The sequence below is a fragment of the Miniopterus schreibersii genome (genome assembly GCF_964146895.1).
Source record: "Miniopterus schreibersii genome assembly, chromosome: 20".
In the NCBI taxonomy this organism is placed as follows: domain Eukaryota; kingdom Metazoa; phylum Chordata; class Mammalia; order Chiroptera; family Miniopteridae; genus Miniopterus; species Miniopterus schreibersii.
This window is the reverse complement of record NC_138122.1, coordinates 21,759,918-21,778,693: the sequence shown is the minus strand read 5'-3', so window position 1 is coordinate 21,778,693 and position 18,776 is coordinate 21,759,918. Positions and strand designations below refer to the sequence as shown.

General features: G+C 53.0%; 1 protein-coding gene across 1 annotated transcript in view; it reads right to left on the bottom strand.

Moving 5' to 3' along the window:
- Positions 1-18,776, bottom strand: part of KSR2 (kinase suppressor of ras 2) — a gene marked incomplete at both ends in the record, with an annotated part of 167,230 nt that overhangs the window by 86,717 nt on the left and 61,737 nt on the right. The gene's annotated exons all lie outside the window — the stretch shown is intronic.

The following is an 18,776-nucleotide window of genomic DNA, read 5'->3' as shown; positions in this document are numbered from 1 at the left end:
AGTCTTACTGCTGCAAAGAAAGACTGCAGGGGTGGCCACGGAGCCATGGGCCTCACCTGGCTCCACAGGCACCTGGGAAACTGGATAAGAGAGAGGCTCCCTCCCCTCTTCTGCCCCAAAATGCAAATGCACCTGCCCATCAGCATCGGGATGAATTATGCATCAGGTTGGGCAGGTTGACGGAGACAGACAGCCGCCCACCAAAGGCCACGCTGGGTGCAGACAGAGCTGTCACATCCAGATGCTCCAAAAGGGCCCCTCCTGCCCCCCGTTTGCCTCGGCACAGATCCTGAGCTGCGTGGCTGTCTCCATCACCGTCTACAGTGTCCATCCCCGCTCTCTCGTGGATGCGGAGGCATCCAGCAAGGCAGGATGTCACTGGCCGAGCCGTGAGCTGCAAATTTAATCAAGGAGCAGGAGTGAAAATCAAACTAATAAATTTTACCGTCTCTCGGGGACCTTCCCAGGCTGGGCGCTGGGATAAGCGTTTCCCCAACATTGCCTCCAATCTTCAGAGCTCACGTGGGAGGTAGACGATCATGTCCCCATTGTACAGAGGAGGAAACTGAGGCACAGAGAACGGAAGCCGCTTGCCCCAAGGCCCACAGGGGTGGCATTCTGCCCAGACCTGGCTAGTCTCAGGTCTGCTCCTTCACTCCTGCAGGTTGTCGCTGCTGCAGTCAGGCTGGTGGGGGCCCCACAGAAGGAGAGATGACAAATGCGGGGAGTACGGAACAAAAAGACAACCAACCCGATGAAAAACTGGGCAAGAGACTTGAACTGGTATCTCTCCAAAGAAGAGACACAAGTGGCAGACAGCAGGCACACGGAAAGAGGCTGAACAGCATCAGTCATTAGTGAAAAAATGAAAATGGAAACCACAGTGCGATACTACAGCACACCCATTAGGGTAGCGATAATGTAAAAAATATAAAGTAAGTGCCGAGCCCTGGCCGGTTTGGCTCAGTGGTTACAGCGGGCCCACGAACTGGAGGGTCCTGGGTTCGATTCCAGCCAAGGGCACGTACCTCGGTTGCGGGCTCAGCCCCGGCCAGGGCGCGTGTGGAGGGCGCGGGGAACGGGAACCCTCGCACACTGTAAAATGGTGTAGTTGCTTTGGGGAAAATGAGCGCTTCTTCAAGAAGTTAAAGAGAATTACCACGTGACACAGTAACCCCATCCACTCCTAGCTGCACACCTGAAAGAATTAAAACTCTCAAACAAATCCACGTACGTGCATGTTCACAGCAGCATCGTTCCCGATAGTTACAAGGCAGAAGCAGCCCAAACGCCCATCCATGGACGGATGGACAACCAAATTGTGGCAAATCCGCACCCGGGGATATTAGTCAACCTTAAAAGGAAGGAAATTCTGACACAGGCTGCAACGTGGATGAACTCAAAGACATTATGTTGAGGGAAATTAGAAAGTCACAGACGGACAAATCTTATATGATTCCACTTATACGAGGTACTTAGAACAGTGAAAGTCACAGAGGCGGGAGGTAGAATGGCAGTGCCCAGGGGCTGGGGGAGGGAAAATGGGACGGGGTAAGTGTTTAAATGGGGACAGTTTCGGTTTGGGAAGATGGAAAACGTTCTAGAGATGGACGTAGCGCTGGCCGCAGAATCACGTTAATGTACTTCAGGCCCCTAAAAATGGTTCAAATGACAAAGTTGATGTTCTATGTATTTTATTATAATTTTTAAAATGTGTTAGCAAGCAGATCTTTTACCCTCTGATAACGGAGGGGTGACACGGGGAGGAGGGTCCTGTGGGGGGAAAGGGGAGAGAGAGAGAGAGACGCATGGAGAGGAAACTGCTTTTCTTTAAGACTAAAGCGAGGGCCATTCCCCGGGAAAAGAGGCTGAGCTGGGGGGCGGGGGGGGGCGGTGAGCTGACAGCCACATAGTGAGAGAAGCCACCAGCTGGGAGAGTCTGGTCTCTTCCGCCTCCACAGCTGTCACAGGTCTTGTCTAGCTGTGTGCTCCCCACCTGCTCAGATGCAATTTAATTAGAGGTTCAGGGCTCCCCAAGTACCGAAAGCAAATGCCAAGTTTGGGACCATTAGCGGAGGAGCTGTGACCCCCGGGTCTGCTAAGTTCAGCAAAGCGCCGTCGGCCACCTGGGGAGGCGGCCGGGTCCCGCTCCACCCGCGGTCAACACATTCTCTGCCCCGTAAGAAAACCAGTGGACGGCGAACCCCCGACGGGAGCGGGCGGCTCAGAAGCCCAGCTTGCACAAACTTCCAGAGGCATCGTCACCATCATCGCCTTAGAATCAATAACCTGAGCTGGGCCGACAGCTAAGTTTTGCAGCGGACGCCAAGAAAAGCGCAGACTGGAGTCAGCTGAACCTGGAATTCGCTCCTCTGCACCGCGGGGTTCTCTCTTGTGAGAAGGGGTGACCCATATCCTAGTGTGGCTGGGTCTCGAAGTCATTTGGGGTCCGGGCTTGGGAGTAGCAGTGAAATTCAGGACCCAGCTCTGCGGCTGACCGGCTGTCCCGTTTCAGCGAGGCTGCCTAATCTCTTTAGGAAAGGCGCCGGTGGAGACGCAGGGAGAAAGGACAGGTTCCCAGCAATAGACCTGTTTCTTTCTCACTCTCTCCGAACTCCAAGTCATCAGCGCCCTATGAAAAGGCAGCCGGGGAGTGAAGGGGCCTGGAGGGGGCAGGGAGAGAGAGGGGAGAAGGCTCTGGAGTCAGGCCAGGGCTCGAATCACAAAATCAGGATCCGCCAGGTGCCAGATCTTGGGCGAGTTATTTAACCTCTCTTAGTCTCCCTTCCTCACCTGTAGAGCAGGAATGAATCTGTCCTTTTGGCAAACTTCTGGAGCAGCAACAGGGTGCTGGGGAGGCCGGGACTAGGGTGAGAGGAGCCAGGCGCCCAGGGCACAGGATTTAAGGCAGTGCTGATTCTCAGACACCTGCCCCACCCGGGAGTGAACGGCTCCTTAAATGCTGCTCCGTGAGCCCCTCACTTGCCTATGGCCCGGGCACTAGGTGGGGGGGGGGGTCCAGAACCCCACCAAGGCCATTCCGTGGCCGGCTTACGCTTCCTGACACTGATCCCCAGGCAATAGCCACGACAAAAACAGCAAAGAAATTGCACCGTGAAGTTCTTAAAAGGCAATTCCACCTTCTCGCTGAAAAACCACTGGTATGTCCCAGGCTAGGCCTGAATGGATCAAACACGCACAGCTGCCCAGGAGGCTTCCCAGAGAGCAGGATCAGAGGCCAAAGGAAACGAATGCAAACAGACCCCGAAAATATCAGGCTCTTCCAGACCCGCGCTGCCGGGGCGTCTGTCTCCCAAACCGAGCGCACAGGGTCGCCATCGCCGGCACCGAAATCACCCCGCTCCGTGCCGAGTAAATAAAATGGGGTGAAATCAGTTGGTCTCTCTACTCTGCAAAGAAACTGCGAAGGGGCCAAACAGCACATTCCTACCACCAGGTGCATTCACATAAACAGGAGGCGTTTGGGGCAACTTCTGGGTAAGAGCTGCGGCTCATTTCGGGGCATTATTTCACGTCTGCCCTGCTTCCCATGGGGTTCCAATAGAAGACCTACAACCTTGGGGACTGTGTGACTTCAAGGACATTCCGTGTTCACGGATGGAGGGAATTCATATCCGTGCCTTCGCGGTGAACGCTTCCTGAGCCACGGGTGCCCCGGAGAGATCCTGCACGCCAGTTGTGCTCAGTGGGTGAAACACGGCTCTCCAAACAGCCGCGGCCACCGGGGACGCCTCCCACCCACCGGCGACTCCAGCGAGCGGGCGAGTGGAAGGGGACAGGGGACCCGGCAAGGCCGAAAGAATGCAATTGCCGCTGATCTCAGAGCATTTAGCTCCCGGGCCATTGCGAAGATCACATGAGATACTGCACGGAAGCCCCTCGGTGCCTCTAGGTGCACTATGCATGTCAGCTGTTGATATTTCCTTTTGTTGTTGCTAATCTTCAACCGAGGATATTTTTTCCACTGATTTTTAGAGAGTGGAAGAGAGAGAGAGAGAGAGGGAAACATTGATGTAAGAGAGACACATCTATTAGTTGCCTCCTGCGTGCGCCCTGACCGGGGCCGGCGATCGAACCTGCAACCCAGGTGCGTGCCCTTGACCGGGAATCGAACCTGCGACCCTTTGGTGTGAGGGGCCAACACTCTAACCATGGATCCACACCGGCCAGGGCAGCTATTGCTATTTCTGAGCAAGGTGGATATTCTGACCACCTGTATTGGTTTCCCTGGGTGGCTGGAACCAACTCCCACAAACTGGGTGGCTTTAAAACAACAGAAATTTATTTTCTCACAACTCTAGAGGCTCAAAGTCTAAAATTGAGGTGTTGGCAGGTCCACACTCCCCACGAAGGCTCTAGTGAGGGATCCTCCCATGTCTCTCCCAGCTTCCGGTGCCCCAAGCTATCCACTGGGTGTTTGGAATCGGGGACACAGGACAGTGCGGGTCAGGGACACCCTTTCCTAACTCTCTATGCACAGTGGCAAGTGATCTGATGGGACCCCAGGGGACACTGAGCAGAGGTTCCCTAACCCTGTCCTTACCCGGCTAACGTCAGGACCCAAGCTTGGCCTTGGTTTGGTGGCAAACAGCTGCCTTTTGCTGCTGGGTGACAGTTTCCATCTGCTTCATTACCTCCATTACCCAGAAACCTCATTTGCAGCTAAGTGCTCTCAGCCTTAATTGGTTCCTGATCGATTGGGCCGTAACAAAGCACTTAGAACCCGCCAGGAAGGCTGGGGCCAGGGGTTGCCCTTGTCTTTGGAAATCTGGCCAGCTGGTGAGGTGGGATGGCCCAGGCTCCGGAATTCATCCCCAGCACCTCCACCCACCGCTCTGAGCCTCAGTGTCTTCATCTGTAAAATGGGGCTGATCATACCTGCCTCACAGAGCTGTTAGGACAGAGTGAGGTGGGGACTGTAGTGTCTAAAATTCACTGAATCCCCGCTATGTGAGGAACATCTGAATGTTTCGAATGCACTCACTAGTTACAACTTCCCAGGCTGTAAACCACGTAGCGATCCCTGGCCTGGGTTTAGAGGAGGAACGCCAACCTGAGCGAGTCGAGGAGGACTTCCTGGAGGAGGTGACCCCTGAGCAGAGCACTGAAGAATGAATGGGAGTTAGCCAGGCGGAGGAGACACGTAAGGACAAGAGGAAAGGAACAAGTGACGGAAGTACACGTGGCTGGGGGGTGCTGGAGAGGAACGTGGAAGGACGAGAGGCGCAGATGGAGAAGCAGATGGGGCCATCCCCAAACTCCCAGCTGGGAGCAGCCAGGCGAGCTCATGCATTCAGCCAACACGTACGGAGCCTCTACCGAGCACGAGGCCCAGGGCGGGGGACCCGGGAGTGAGACAGCTGCCCACCCAGAGGAATCACTGAGGGTCTCTCAGCCCCTCTGACACTTGGGGCCAGATGTTTGTTGCAAGGGGCTGTCCTGTGCCTTGTAGGATAGTGAGCAGATGCCAGTATCACCCCCGCCCTTCCCAACTGCGACAACCAAAACTGACTCCAGGCACTGCCTATTGTCCCCTGGGGAGCAAAGTCACCCCGATTGAGAACCACTGGTCTTTGGGAGAGACAGACACTAAATGCGTTTCATCGTAAAGAGTCTAGATCCACACCGAACTCTTATCCTGAGAAATAAAGGTCACAGAGTGAGTTTGCCTCCTCCGCTCAAGAGGGTGCATCGGATAGGACCTTGGCATTTGAGAGGTATTTGAAAAATCGCTGCAATATTGAATGCAAGCCCCGTGTCTAGGGAGAGACACGAGTGAATAAAACATAGCGAGGCCCGACAGGTAATGACACCATTTGAATATGGCCTCTTGCTCCGAACCCTCTGACCATCGCTTCTGTTTTGTTTAAAGAAAAAAAAATGACCAGGAGAAAAATTGGCAGGTGACATCGAAGGCCCTGAGGGCATCTGGATTTGATTATCCGACTCTCATCTTTTATTTAACAAGGAAATGGGAAAGTTTCCGAGCGCTGGGGGGGCAGGGACGCGATGGAGCGTTCAGATGCATTACAGAGCACGAATCGGGGCTGAGCAGAAAGCTGGGTCGTGGGGTGGATTGGGGGGAGCCTGGGGTGCTTGCAGCCCCCCACTCCTCAGGTGGCCTTGGATGCTGGGGGCAAAGGCACCTGACTGTGGAGCTCAATGCGGACAGAAGCAAGTGTTCTGTGGTGTTTCAAAGCTTTGGAGTCCTGGGTTCAAATCTGCGTCTGCTCCTGTAGGCTGTGGTGGTGGGGCTTTGGGCATGTCACGTAGCCTTTGGGGGACTGAAATTCTTCTTCTAAACCGTGAGGTAGATAGACAGAGACAGGGACGGGGATGGGGATGGAGATGGAGATGGGGATGGAGATGGAGATGGAGATGGAGATGGAGATGATGGAGATGGAGATGGAGATGATGGAGATGGAGATGGAGATGGAGATGGAGATGGAGATGGAGATGGAGATGGAGATGGAGATGGAGATGGAGATGGAGATGGAGATGGAGATGGAGACAGATGGAGATGGAGATGGAGACAGATGGAGATGGAGATGGAGACAGATGGAGATGGGGAGATGGGGAGATGGGGAGATGGAGACAGGGAGGTGAGACGGGCTGCTCCCCAGGGGACACTGCAGAAACACAGACCACCCCGGGGGCCGATTCCATTTCAGCTGCCTGGGCTCCCGGATGCCAGCAGCCCCCTGCTCCAAAGCCGGGATTACAGGAGCTCGGCGCAGAGTCACCTTCGGTGTTTGGGGGCCGAGAGGGCAAATGGTCCCCCAGCACCTTCTTCTTTTCGCATTCATTCGAGGGGTCGGGGTGACCTGGGGCAGGAGCGGGAAAGCGGCAGCTCTCTATTATCCAAGCCAGCCTGCCACCTAGGCATCCAAATGCCTGGTGGCGATGCAGGAGGATGGCACTTACGGTCCCAGTCTCACTGATCTATTATTCCCTTTGGAGCGGCGGGTGGGGCTCTTTCATGAAGCTGCAAAGCACAAACCGCGCCGCCCTTTGAAGGGAACGTGCAGTAATCAGGTGGAACTTTTTCTTCACCCTGGCATGTGCCCTCCTGTGCTGAGTCTCATGGAGAAAGGCAAGAGGAAGAGCAGGGGGAACCCGGAGGGCAGCCTGCACCCATCTGCCCCTAGGGATCAGCTGAGGGGGTGGGGAATTCTCGGGGAGGGGGGCAGTGAGGCAGCAGGGAAAGAAAACACAGAGAATCTACCTTGTGCCCGCGCTTCACTGACACCATCCCATTTCATCTCGACGCCAACCTCTGAAACAGCCGTTAAGCTCAGAGAGGGTCAGTGACTTGCCCAAGGTCACACAGCCGCAGGGATCGGAATCCAGTCCATCTGACCTCTAAGCCCCGTGTCCTGTAGCAGCTGCCCCGACTCACACAGGCGTCGGCATCCGATGGGTGCCTCTATTACCATTGCTTTTCAACTGGGGGACAGTTTTACCTTCCAGGGGACACTGGGCAATGTCAGGAGACATCTTTTGTTGCCACAGCTTGGGGAGGGGGTTGCTGCTGGCACCCAGCGGGCAGAAGTAAAGGAAGCTGTTAAGACCCTCCGGCGCACAGGGAAGCCCCCACCACAGAGAATCACGTAACCCCAAGCGTCAGCAGTGTCGGGGTGCAGAAACTGTGCGCCGCGGGGAGGGCACTCGCAATCACCCCCACGGACCCTGGCTCCTGGCTTTCACCCAGGGAATCCAGAAGCTCCACCCTGCAGTCTTATGCTTTTTGCCCAATACCCAGGACAAAACCCCCCCTAGCAGTGAGCAGGTATTTGGGGAATTCTTGCCTCTCCGGGTTGCCCCTGGATACATAAGTTCTCATCTAAATTCATGGTCACGCTCACAATTTCACGGTGCGAGAGAGGCCCAACTTTCTCATTAAGGGGCGCGCTCTAAGTTTCTCTCCGCTGAGAGCAGCAAGAACCTGTGCTCCCCGGGAATGAAGCGCGGCCGTAATTAACGTTCGTGAAACCCTGAGTCATCAGGGCCCGCGCGGGAGAATCGCTGTTGGGGGGTCTGTGAGCGGCAGACCACCCTCTCCTACCCCCCAGCGCCCACGCAAATAAAACGCAACCTTCAGGACGACGCAAAGAGGGAACACAACCCCGTTTCCGCTGCCAGGGAACACGGGAGGGCCGCAGGAGCACTGGGCACGGAGCTCCAAGGAGGATTTGGGGGAAATAACGGGAGAAAATCCCCTTCTGTTCAGTGTACACTGACTGAGGCTAGTCGCTGGGGGCAGACCAGGGGCATCTTCTTCTCATTTATCCCCACAACTGTTTGAAGAAGCTAATATTACTGTTGTCACCATTTTAGAGATCAGAGGTCAGCAGACTTTTTTAAGTCGGGGCCCAGATAGTATGCGTCTTGGGCTTTGTAGGCTGCAGCTATTCAACTCGGATATGTTAGCACAAAAGCAGCCACAAACAGACATAAAGAATGCCCCTTTCTTTCCTTCCTTCTGTCTGTCCGTCCACCCATCCATCCATGCAATAAATATTCACTGACAGCCTACCTTTGGATATCAAGGCAAACAAGTCTGCTCCAAGCCATTCTCCAGACAGTTCCAGTCACACTGGTCTTCGTCAGGTTCCTGGGACATGCAGATGCTTTCCTGCCTCGGGACCTTTGCACATGTCTTCTCTCCCACCCTCCCCCATCCCTGCCCCTCACAACTCTTTGCATGGCCGCTCCTGTGGGCCGTCGGATCTCGGCTTCAGAGAGGCCCTGTCACTCAATCTCAGCGCCTTATGCATTTCACTCATAGCACTTGGGACACTCTGAAATGATTTCATTTCCATGTAAACTTGTTTCATATCAGCTTCCCCTGAGACAACATGAATTCCATGAAGGTAGGCGTCAAGCCTTTCTCGTTTGCCATTGTATGCTCAGCATCTGGCACATAACAGATGCTCAATAAATAGTTAGTGAACTGAATGAATGAATTTAAACCCAGAAACGCTGGTTCCAAAGTATGGTCTCCACTCGTTACTCCAAGGACAGCCAGGCTGTGTCACCCAATACAGCAGCTACTTTTAATGCAGTAACTCCATCTGGGTTGAGAGTACTGTCTAGAGATACTGCAAGAATCTTTTATAACCAGGTTTTAAACTGGATACAAACAGGATGCACAGGGGTTCGTGAGAAGGGCACTTTCTCTGGGCCCATTTTGGTGAAATCTGACTGCCGTCCGTGGAAGTAAAGACACTGCTCAGCAAAACTAAACTTCAGACAAGTCACTCCAGCTGGAATAACTCAGAACTGGACTGATGGGGCTTCAAATTCACGGGGCCTTCTTGCTGGAATGCCACCTGGGAAACCTCGGCCTTCACCCTGAAGTCCTGGCCCCCGGATCACCTTGTCCGCCAGCCCAAGAGGCTGGTGAGTGGGTGGCTCTTGGTCAGATGGGGAAACTGAGGGTCCCGAGTGCTCAGCCAGAACTAAGTGTATAGGCTTCAATGTCCAGCTTGGCCCTCCAAGCCAGGCTTTCTGCCATGAAGATCAATCAGGGGACAATTGTCAAAGGCCTGGAGATGGTGAAAACAAAACAGCCACCCAAACACCTGAGACGATGTTTAGCCTCTTGAATACATATGCCGACGGCAGCCCCGGCCGGTGCATGGCATAGTGTCACCATCTCCCTGAAAGACAGGACGTCCCACCTCCCAACCAACAGCCCTGCCATGGACCCAGTGGGCTCTCTCTTCTGGCGGACTTCAAGGAAAACTGCGCTTCAAAGGGTTTGCAGGGTTTTAAATTTACTATGGGAAGTGGTGACCTGCGGAGCAACACGTGGACAGCAGACAAGCTTTACCTGGCTCATACGAGGCTTCAGTGTGGATTCGCTGGCAATATTTTTTTAAATAGAGAAATTTCACACGAACAATTCCATACTTCTGGCTCCTCTGGATAAGTCAGAAGTCTGATAGCATCCCCTCTGCCTTCCTGCTGGAAGGCGCCTTTCCCGCTTTCCCATGGCCCCCCCTGCAGGAACGCCCCAGCCTCCCCTCACCAGGTAAACGCCCCAGCCGTCCGCAGAGGCCGCCCAGCAGCACCTCCTATGGGAAGCCCCCCAGGCGCTCTAAGATTCTAGCTCCAAACATCTCTAGCCCAAAAGAACAAAATTATATTAAGTATCTGAGGCCCAAGCTGTCTTCAAAGCCTGCTCTTACTATTTCAGTTTTCTCTTTAAAATATAACGTTTCAGGGATAGGATTTAACGTGTATCTTTTTGCCCTAATATTTTTTATTAAAAAATATTTTTTTGCAATTATAGTTTACATTGCATAGTGGTTAGACAATCATATACTTTACAAAGTGATCCCCCTGATGTTTCCAGTGCCCACCCGGCCCCATACACAGTTATGACCATGTTACTGACTATATTCCCTGTGCTGTACTTACATCCCCATGACTATTCTGTAACTGCAGGTCTGTCCTTCTCAATCCCTTCACCTTTCTCACCCAGTCCCCTGGCTCCTCCCCCTTCTGGCAACCACCAGTCTGTTCTCTGTATCAATGAGTCCGTTTCTGTTTTATTTGTTTGCTTACATTGCTCTTTAGATTCTACAAATAAGTGAAATCATAACGTTTGTCTTTTAAACTCTACCCGGGAGTGACAGTGCCCCTCGGATACCGAGGACTCGGTACAGGTTCTGACCTACTACCGTTTGCAAATACACAAACAGGACTTTTTCCTAAATAGTGATGCCACTGGGCGACATAACCCTTCCATTGGGTCCTGAGGAGTCACGAGAACTTAGGTGGCTTTGCTGCTGGGAGCTACACCACAGGCCTCATCTCTCTGGGTCATTAGCAAAAAAAAAACACTCTTGCCCTCACCCCCTCCGTGCCGTTCCAGGCCGCTGGGTGCTCCATGACCCGCGTCAGACAGGCAGGGGGTCTGAGCACCGGGACATAACCAGCAGCATGGGACTCACAAGGACACGCCAAGAAAAAGTGGGAGAATCAGCAGAGACGAGAACCGCTTTCAATCCCTTGTAGGGATGGCTGTTTGTGAGTGTTCAGCCCTGGCTTGATGAGTCACTCATTAGAAGAAGAAAAAAACATGACCTTTTTCTACTGATGCCAGGAAGACTTGGGGGGCGAGGGCGGGGGGGAGGATTTCAAGAAGTCAACAGAGTCAAAGACAAGGGAGGGCAACAGGGCCTGGCCCGTCTGTTTAGATAGGATGTCCTTGGGGCAAGTGAGAATATGCTGAGTGAGAAACAAGAAAACTAGGGAGCAAAGAGGCCAGGTGCAGTTAGCTGAGGTTTTTTAATCCTGGCTAAGTCCATTTTCACAAAAACAGAACAGAATAGAGTCTTGAAATAGAGCTGCATGTACACGGCTGATTTCTATTTGACAACGATGCCACGTAATTCGATGGAGAAGAGGTGGTCTCTTCACCAAATGGTGCCTGGACGACTGGAGAGTCATGTGGGAGATGCTGAGCCTTGATCCTTACCTCACACCATATGCAAAAAAATCAGCGTGAGCTGGATAATAAACCTACCCTAAAAGCTAAGACTGTAACACTTCTAGAAGAAAACAGGAGACGATCTCGGTGTCTGGGACTTGCAAAGATCTCTTAAGCAGGATATAAAAAGCACTAAGCATGAAAGAAAGGAAAAAAAAATGTGACCAACGGGACTCCATTAACCCTGAGAGCGTCAGCTCTTTGAAAGACAACCGTATGCAAGTGTGAAGGGAAGCTACAGATTGAAAGGAAATATCCACGATACGTAATCTGACAAAGGACCTACCACAGGGTTAATAAGAAGATAAGGAACCCAATTAAAAATCAGGCAAAAGACTTCAACAGATAATTCACATAGAGAGAGATGGCCAGTAAATCCACCAAAAGATGGTCAACACCTTTAGTCCTCAGGGAAATGCAAAGTGATTAATTAAATAATGCAAATTAAAACACCACAAGATCCCACTTCATACCTATTAGAATAAATAAAATTAGAAGCCCGACAGTGTCAAGCGATGACAAAGATGCACTATTCATCCTTGGGGCTGGATAACTCTTTCCAGAGGGATGAGGGGGGTGCTGTTGCTTGCATTATAGGGTGCTTTATTGGCATCCTTGGTCTCTACCCAGGTGATAGATGCTAGCAGCACTCTCCTGCTCCCCAAATCATGACAACCAAAAAATGTGTCCAGACGTTGCCCAGGGGGACAAAACTGCTCCATGCTGACCACCGCTGAATTTTCCTATGACCTAGGAATTCTACGGCTAGGTATTTACCCAGGAGAAAGGAAAACATCCGTAGACAGAAAAAAAACACCACCACAACAAAACCCAACTTGTATAGGATGTTCATAGCAGATTTCATCTCAATAGCCCCAAACTGGAAATACTTTAAATGTCCGTCAGTGTGTGCATAGCGAGTCCTAACCCCCAGTACTTGTGACTGTGACCTTATTTAGAAACAGGGTCGTTGCAGATGTGATCAAGCTAAGCCAAGTCATAACGGATTAGAGTGGGCCCTAAATCTAATGGCCGGTGTCCTTATAAGAAGGACATACAGAGGGCAGAAGGCAGTGTGTAGACAAGAGGCAGAGACTGGAGTGATGCACCTACGAGCCAAAAACACTAAGGACTGGCCCGAGTCCCCAGAAGCTGGCAAAGGCAAGAAAGACATCTCCTCTATTCCGAGGAAGCAAGGCCCAGTCAGCACCTTGACTCTGGACGTCTAGCCTCCAGAAGTAAGAGATAATACATTCCTGTGGTTGTAAACGACCACGTTTGGGGTACTTGGTGGCAGCCGTCCTAAGAAACAAATACAGTAAGGATGACCCACACTGTGGCGCATTCACACAATGAAATCGTAGAAGCGGATAGTAACAAAACAAGAAAAAGAATGAACCACGAATCCAACACCACACGGATTAATCTCGAAAACATCACGCTGAGTGAAAGAAGCCAGACACAAGAGTATACAACGCACGGTTCCATTTATATGATGTTCTATAGGAGACCTCAGCTACGTGATGAAAACCAGAACCGAGGCTGCCCTCAAGGTGGGGGAGATGACTGGAAAGCAGGCATGAGGGAAACTTCCCAGAATGAATGAAAAATGCTCCATTCTCTTGACTGGGGTGGCGGGTCCCTGGGGATATGTATTTATTAAAACTCATTGAACTTGAAGTCTGTGTTTTTTTTATCGTATGTAAATTAGTACTCGATTTTTTAAAATTGCAGATAAAGAGGGTAAAGGGGAGAGAGGGGAGAATTGGGAAGCATGTGACCCGCTGGAAATGATAAGAGGCAGAGGAGAGAGAGCGGGGGAGGCGGCCGGGGCCACGTGAGAAAAGGCCCGCTGTGCCCGCGCCTCTGTGCCCCCCTGCGGCGAGTGCTGTCATCTGGTTCCACCTGCGCTCTCCATGGTTAAGTAAACTCGGAAATTCTGCCCTGGAGGCCAAGTGCAGGGCTGCTCGCGGCAAATTGGCCCCGGCAGACGTCCCAGCTGCTGTCCATTATAACCTGGGACGGGACATTAACTTCCGAGAGGCCCCTCTGGCGCCCAGCGAGCCCCTCGCCTGCCACACTTCAGGAAAATTCTTGAAAACCTACATGGACAATAGAAAAAACTCGGAACACAGCTCCTGGTGGGCAACCGGAGGTCCCCCAGGGCCGGGAAACACTCCGAGCGTGGGTAACGGCCAGGCAGCACCCCCGGGGCCCCCCCAGGCAGCACAGAGCCCTCTCATTTCCTGCGATGCTGAGTCCTTGGTCCCGAGAGCTGCAGATAGGTGAGGCCTCATGCAGTAGCCTGAGGACAGAGTCACCGATGCTGACCACACCTACGGCCAAACCAAACAACGGCAGGTGGGGTGCTGCAAATGTGGGGAGGGGCGGAGGTCATTATCAGCCGGCCCAGAGTCCAGGCGACAAGTGCGGAGACTGCCCTCACCTGGGCCTTTCACACCCTCGTTTCCAAATGGGAGGAACGCTAACTGCTGGTGAGAGATGCAGGCCAGCAGGGAACCCCGGAAATGCGCAGGTTGGGGACACAGGTCTCGTCTCTTCCTGGGCCTGTGTCAGCTGGTGGCCGCCGAAAGGCAGTCTCTCTAAGTACAAAGTGTGACCCTCAGACCTGATCGGTGACTGCTCCCTGAAAACCACTGCGCACCCTCTAGAAAGTTAACCTCACCGGCTTCCCTTGCAGCTCCTGGGAGCTCGGCCATGGTGGGAGGGGGCCCAGGCTCGAGGCCTGGACGGTTGTTAATATTTTTATTCTTCCTCTATTTGTTCAAGTTAATAAATACCTCCAGCCCGAGGGGAGCAGGGGGAGGAGGGGGAGCGCTCGCTGCCAGCGACCAGACAGCCCCCGGCCACGTTCAGTTTAAATGACAGCGTCCGGACAGGGCCCACCGGGAGCTGGAGATCAGGAGGCCAGCGGAGGTGACCCACTCGGGGAAGCGGGTGGCACTAGAAGGTGCCATCGGCTGGCCGGCAGGAGCATATGGCAGAGCCTCCCACGGACTCCTGCTCAGCTGTGTTGCCAGAGCCACACTCTCCTGCATCCTGGGAGGCAACACTGCGTATTTAGAGGAATTAATTAATAGAAAACAGAAATAAAAGGGCTCGGAGCAACCGGCCTGAGGCCTCGAGGCCAAGTGAGAGCAGCGGAAATGGCACAGGACAGGTCGTGCCCCCGGTTCCCCAGCTGCTATCCTCCCGCCCGCACTCCCTTCCCTCCCTCTCCACCTGGCCCGCTCCCACCCCCCGCAGGTCTCGTCTTAGGCCCGGCCTTGGCACACTACAGCCCCAGGACCAAACCGACCTGCCACTTGTTTTTATGGATAAAGATTTATTGGAGCACCATGCAGCCCATTCATTTGCGTATCGCCTGTGGCTGGTTTCACTGACAACTGCAGGGTTGGGTGGATGTAAGAGAGGCCACAGGATGGCAGAGCCTGATATATTTACTACCTGGCTTTTTTTTTTTAAATTCTCACCCAAGGATATTTTTTCCATTGCTTTTCAGAGAGAGTGGAAGGGAAAGAGAGAGAGAAAAACATCAATGTGGGAGAGACACATCAATTGGCTGCCTCCCTCATGTGCCCCAACTGGGGCTGGGCATCAAACCTGCAACCCAAGTATGTGCCCTTGACCTGGAATCAAATCCACAGCCCTTCGGTGTGCAGGCCGACGCTCACCGCTGAGCCACACCGGCCGGGGCTACTGCCTGGCTTCTTACAGGACACATTTCCTGACCCCTGTCCTAGAGGATGGTCCTTCCAGGAAGCTGTCCCTGGCTCCCTTGGATGTTTTGGGCGATCCTCATGGGGCTCCCGCAGCTCTAGTCTTACTTTCTCTGCTCCAGGCCTTTCCCCACCGAATTATAAACCGATGTTTTCCACCCGACTCCTCTAAACCCTGAACTCCTTCAAAGGGAGGCATTTTTTGTGTGGGGGGTTTTTTGGGGTTTTTTTGCAACTCTGCATCCCAGGCCTCTCACACGGACCCTGCACATCAAAGCAACAAGAAACCAGTTTGCAGAATGAATGAACAAACGGGTGAGTGTTCTGGGCCGTGCTGGAGAGCCCAACACCACCACTAAACAGAGCACAACTCGTTCCAGCTGTTGACAACTTGGTTGGGAGTCTGCACAGCACCATTCTGTCTCTGGGATGGACAGAGGGGAGGAGAGGGCCCAAGAATTAGCCCATCCAATGAGCAAAGGAGCCTCAAGACATGTCCTGGAGAAGAGAGGAGAGTTTCACTAACACTTAGGGCTCAGACTATGCCACGTTGGGACCCCGACTCTAAATCTTACTGATGCTTCCATGGTAGACCCCCATGGCCCTCTTTATCCAGCTCAGCACACGGTCCTGTTTTAGTCTCCTGACTTAGCAATCTTTTCTTCTCAGTTGTAAACTCCTGGAAAGCAGGTCATTTGCTCACCTGAGGATCCCTATAGGGCTTGGTCAAAACGTACAATGAATGAATGAGTGAGACTCAATCATCAAATCCTTCCATCTGGCATAAGGTGGTCCAGAGAGCCAGGTGGGGCCTGACTTCACTCTGGGTGGGCCCAGGGCTGGCCCCTGACCTTGTGGGGAACCTAGAAGTGCCCTATTTAAGGACATCATGACGTACGTGGCCACTGTTTCGTGGCTACTGTTTCGTGGCCACCTCACGTCTGGCTTTGAATAGCTTCCCCATGGTGACCTCCACTTTCTGGAGGCATTCCTGGGGTCTCAGCTGTCCCCAGCCTTGCTCCTATCCTCTGCCTTGGCTTTCAAATGACTCACTTACTGCGTGTGTCCGAGTGACAGCTCCACCCCGCGCTGGTATCGCTCCCTCACCCCTGTCCCCATTATCTTAAATCAAAGAGCTGGGCAGCGGCCCTCTATGACTCAAGCTGCCACCCGGGAGCCCACGCACGGTGGAGGGGTTGGCCCTGGAGGGAAGGTTTCTCTCTTCCCCATTCATCACACTTAAGTGGTTCATTTCAAATCCTATCAAATAAGTCGAAAATCAAGGGAGAGAACAGTGCCTTCTCTTTGTCTGTTCCCGAAGTGGCACCACCCTCTGGAGCGAATAGATCTCGGGCACTTAATCTGGCAACTGAGGGACAGGCCTCCCAGAAGGCTGGCGCCTGCCCGGGGTGAGGCGGAGAGAGGGGGGAGGGGAAGGAGCAACAACTCCACACGATCCCCACGAAGTGGGATACACGGGGCCCACGGATCCCACTCAACAAACCAAGTCCCTCGGGTGTCCCAGCGGCTTCCTGAACGCGAGACGGGCTCCTATTTCCAGGGACCTCCATCCCCAGGCTGACTCTAATGCTCTTCCTTTCATGATGACAATAACGGTAGCTCTGCTGATGTCTTCAAGATCCCCGTGTCATGCCAAACGCATCGTTCCACCTGCGGTTAAGGAGCCCTTGGTTTGCCTAAACAACGGGCCAGTAGGATGACACATCTGCCTAATGTGGGGAAAGTGCATCTGTTAAGATAATCACAGCACCAGAAAGCCACAGGGCGCCCTAAAACAGCAGCTAAGAAATATACAGGGTGTCCCCCCAAAAATGCATACACACTTTAACAGCGGATAGCTCAACTTCGAAAATGAAATGTATTTTAATACATGCTGCCTTTATAATTATGCAAAGTGTGCGTATATACTTTTGGGGGGCACCCTATATTTACCAGCCCAAGGACAATGCTCTCTTCCCCCCGCTTTCTCTTTCCTCCCTTCGTTTCACAGTCTCGGTCCCAACACCATCAAGGGAAGACTCATCGGCTCTAACCAAGAGAACGAAGGGCTTTGCGATGGGACAGAAACCGGGTGAGTCGGATGTTCCGCTTTTGACTGACGGGCAGTGACTTCCCCAGGGGGTTGTGTTGAGAAGGCCTCTGAAGTCCTCGCAGAGCCCACGGAAAACGCCTGCCTTTGGAATGGAAGGAGGAACGGCCGGCCTTATACTGTCCAGAGTGGAAAGAGAGCCCCCAGAGTAAGAAAGAAGATAGTAAAGCTGTATCTAAATCAAGTTTCACAGAACAATATAATACTTCACGCACTCCAACAGGACCTAGGCGAGGCTATGTCATTCTCTGAATGCTGGTCACAGCCCGCTAAGATGAGCTGGCTGTCCACAAATGAGTCACAACCACACATTTAAAAGCACAAATGTATTCCAGCCCCTTTGGTTCACACTAAGACTTGGAGAGGTTAAATCCGAGGTCACAAGGCTGCTCCCTGGTGGAACCAGGACGAGCTCAGGTCAAGGTAAGTGCTGGCTGTTGTTACCAGTCTACTTACTGGAGCTCAGCGCAGCGAATGTCTCTCTATAAACCCTCCGTTAATGTCCCCGGTCAGAATTCACCTCTCCCCCTGCTCCCCCTGCCCACACAGCCCAGGCAGGCGACCACTGACTCGATCCTGGGCCTGTTTTTAACTCCCAACGTTCAAGTGCCCTCGTGTCCCTGGGAACCTGGTGCTGTGGTCCCAGGCCACGGGGTCACATGGCATCATCCACACCACCAGGCTGAGCGCTCCGCTGCTCTCCCCCTGGCTCCTCGCCACGGGACCGGTGCCAGGAGAGCACCTTCCTTGAGAAAGTGTTGAGCTTGTTAAACTGGACAGAGGAGCCCTGATGGGCAAAGCTGAACTTCACCGGAATCCTGATACACGGTTTCAAAACACACTGAGGGTCGGAGGACCTGGAGGAAGTGGGTAACTCGGCCCTATCCTGAGGTAGATGGCTATGCATGTGGCCATTCACACCTGGAATGAGGGCTGTCCAAATCCAGACGAGCTGCAAGTGTACAATGCACACTGGACCTCGAGCTGCAAGTGTACAATGCACACTGGACCTCGAGCTGCAAGTGTACAATGCACACTGGACCTCGAGCTGCAAGTGTACAATGCACACTGGACCTCGAGCTGCAAGTGTAAAATGCACACTGGACCTCGAGCTGCAAGTATAAAATGCACACTGGACCTCGAGCTGCAAGTGTACAATGCACACTGGACCTCGAGCTGCAAGTGTACAATGCACACTGGACCTCGAGCTGCAAGTGTACAATGCACACTGGACCTCGAGCTGCAAGTGTACAATACACACTGGACCTCGAGCTGCAAGTGTACAATGCACACTGGACCTCGAGCTGCAAGTGTACAATGCACACTGGACCTCGAGCTGCAAGTGTAAAATGCACACTGGACCTCGAGCTGCAAGTGTACAATGCACACTGGACCTCGAGCTGCA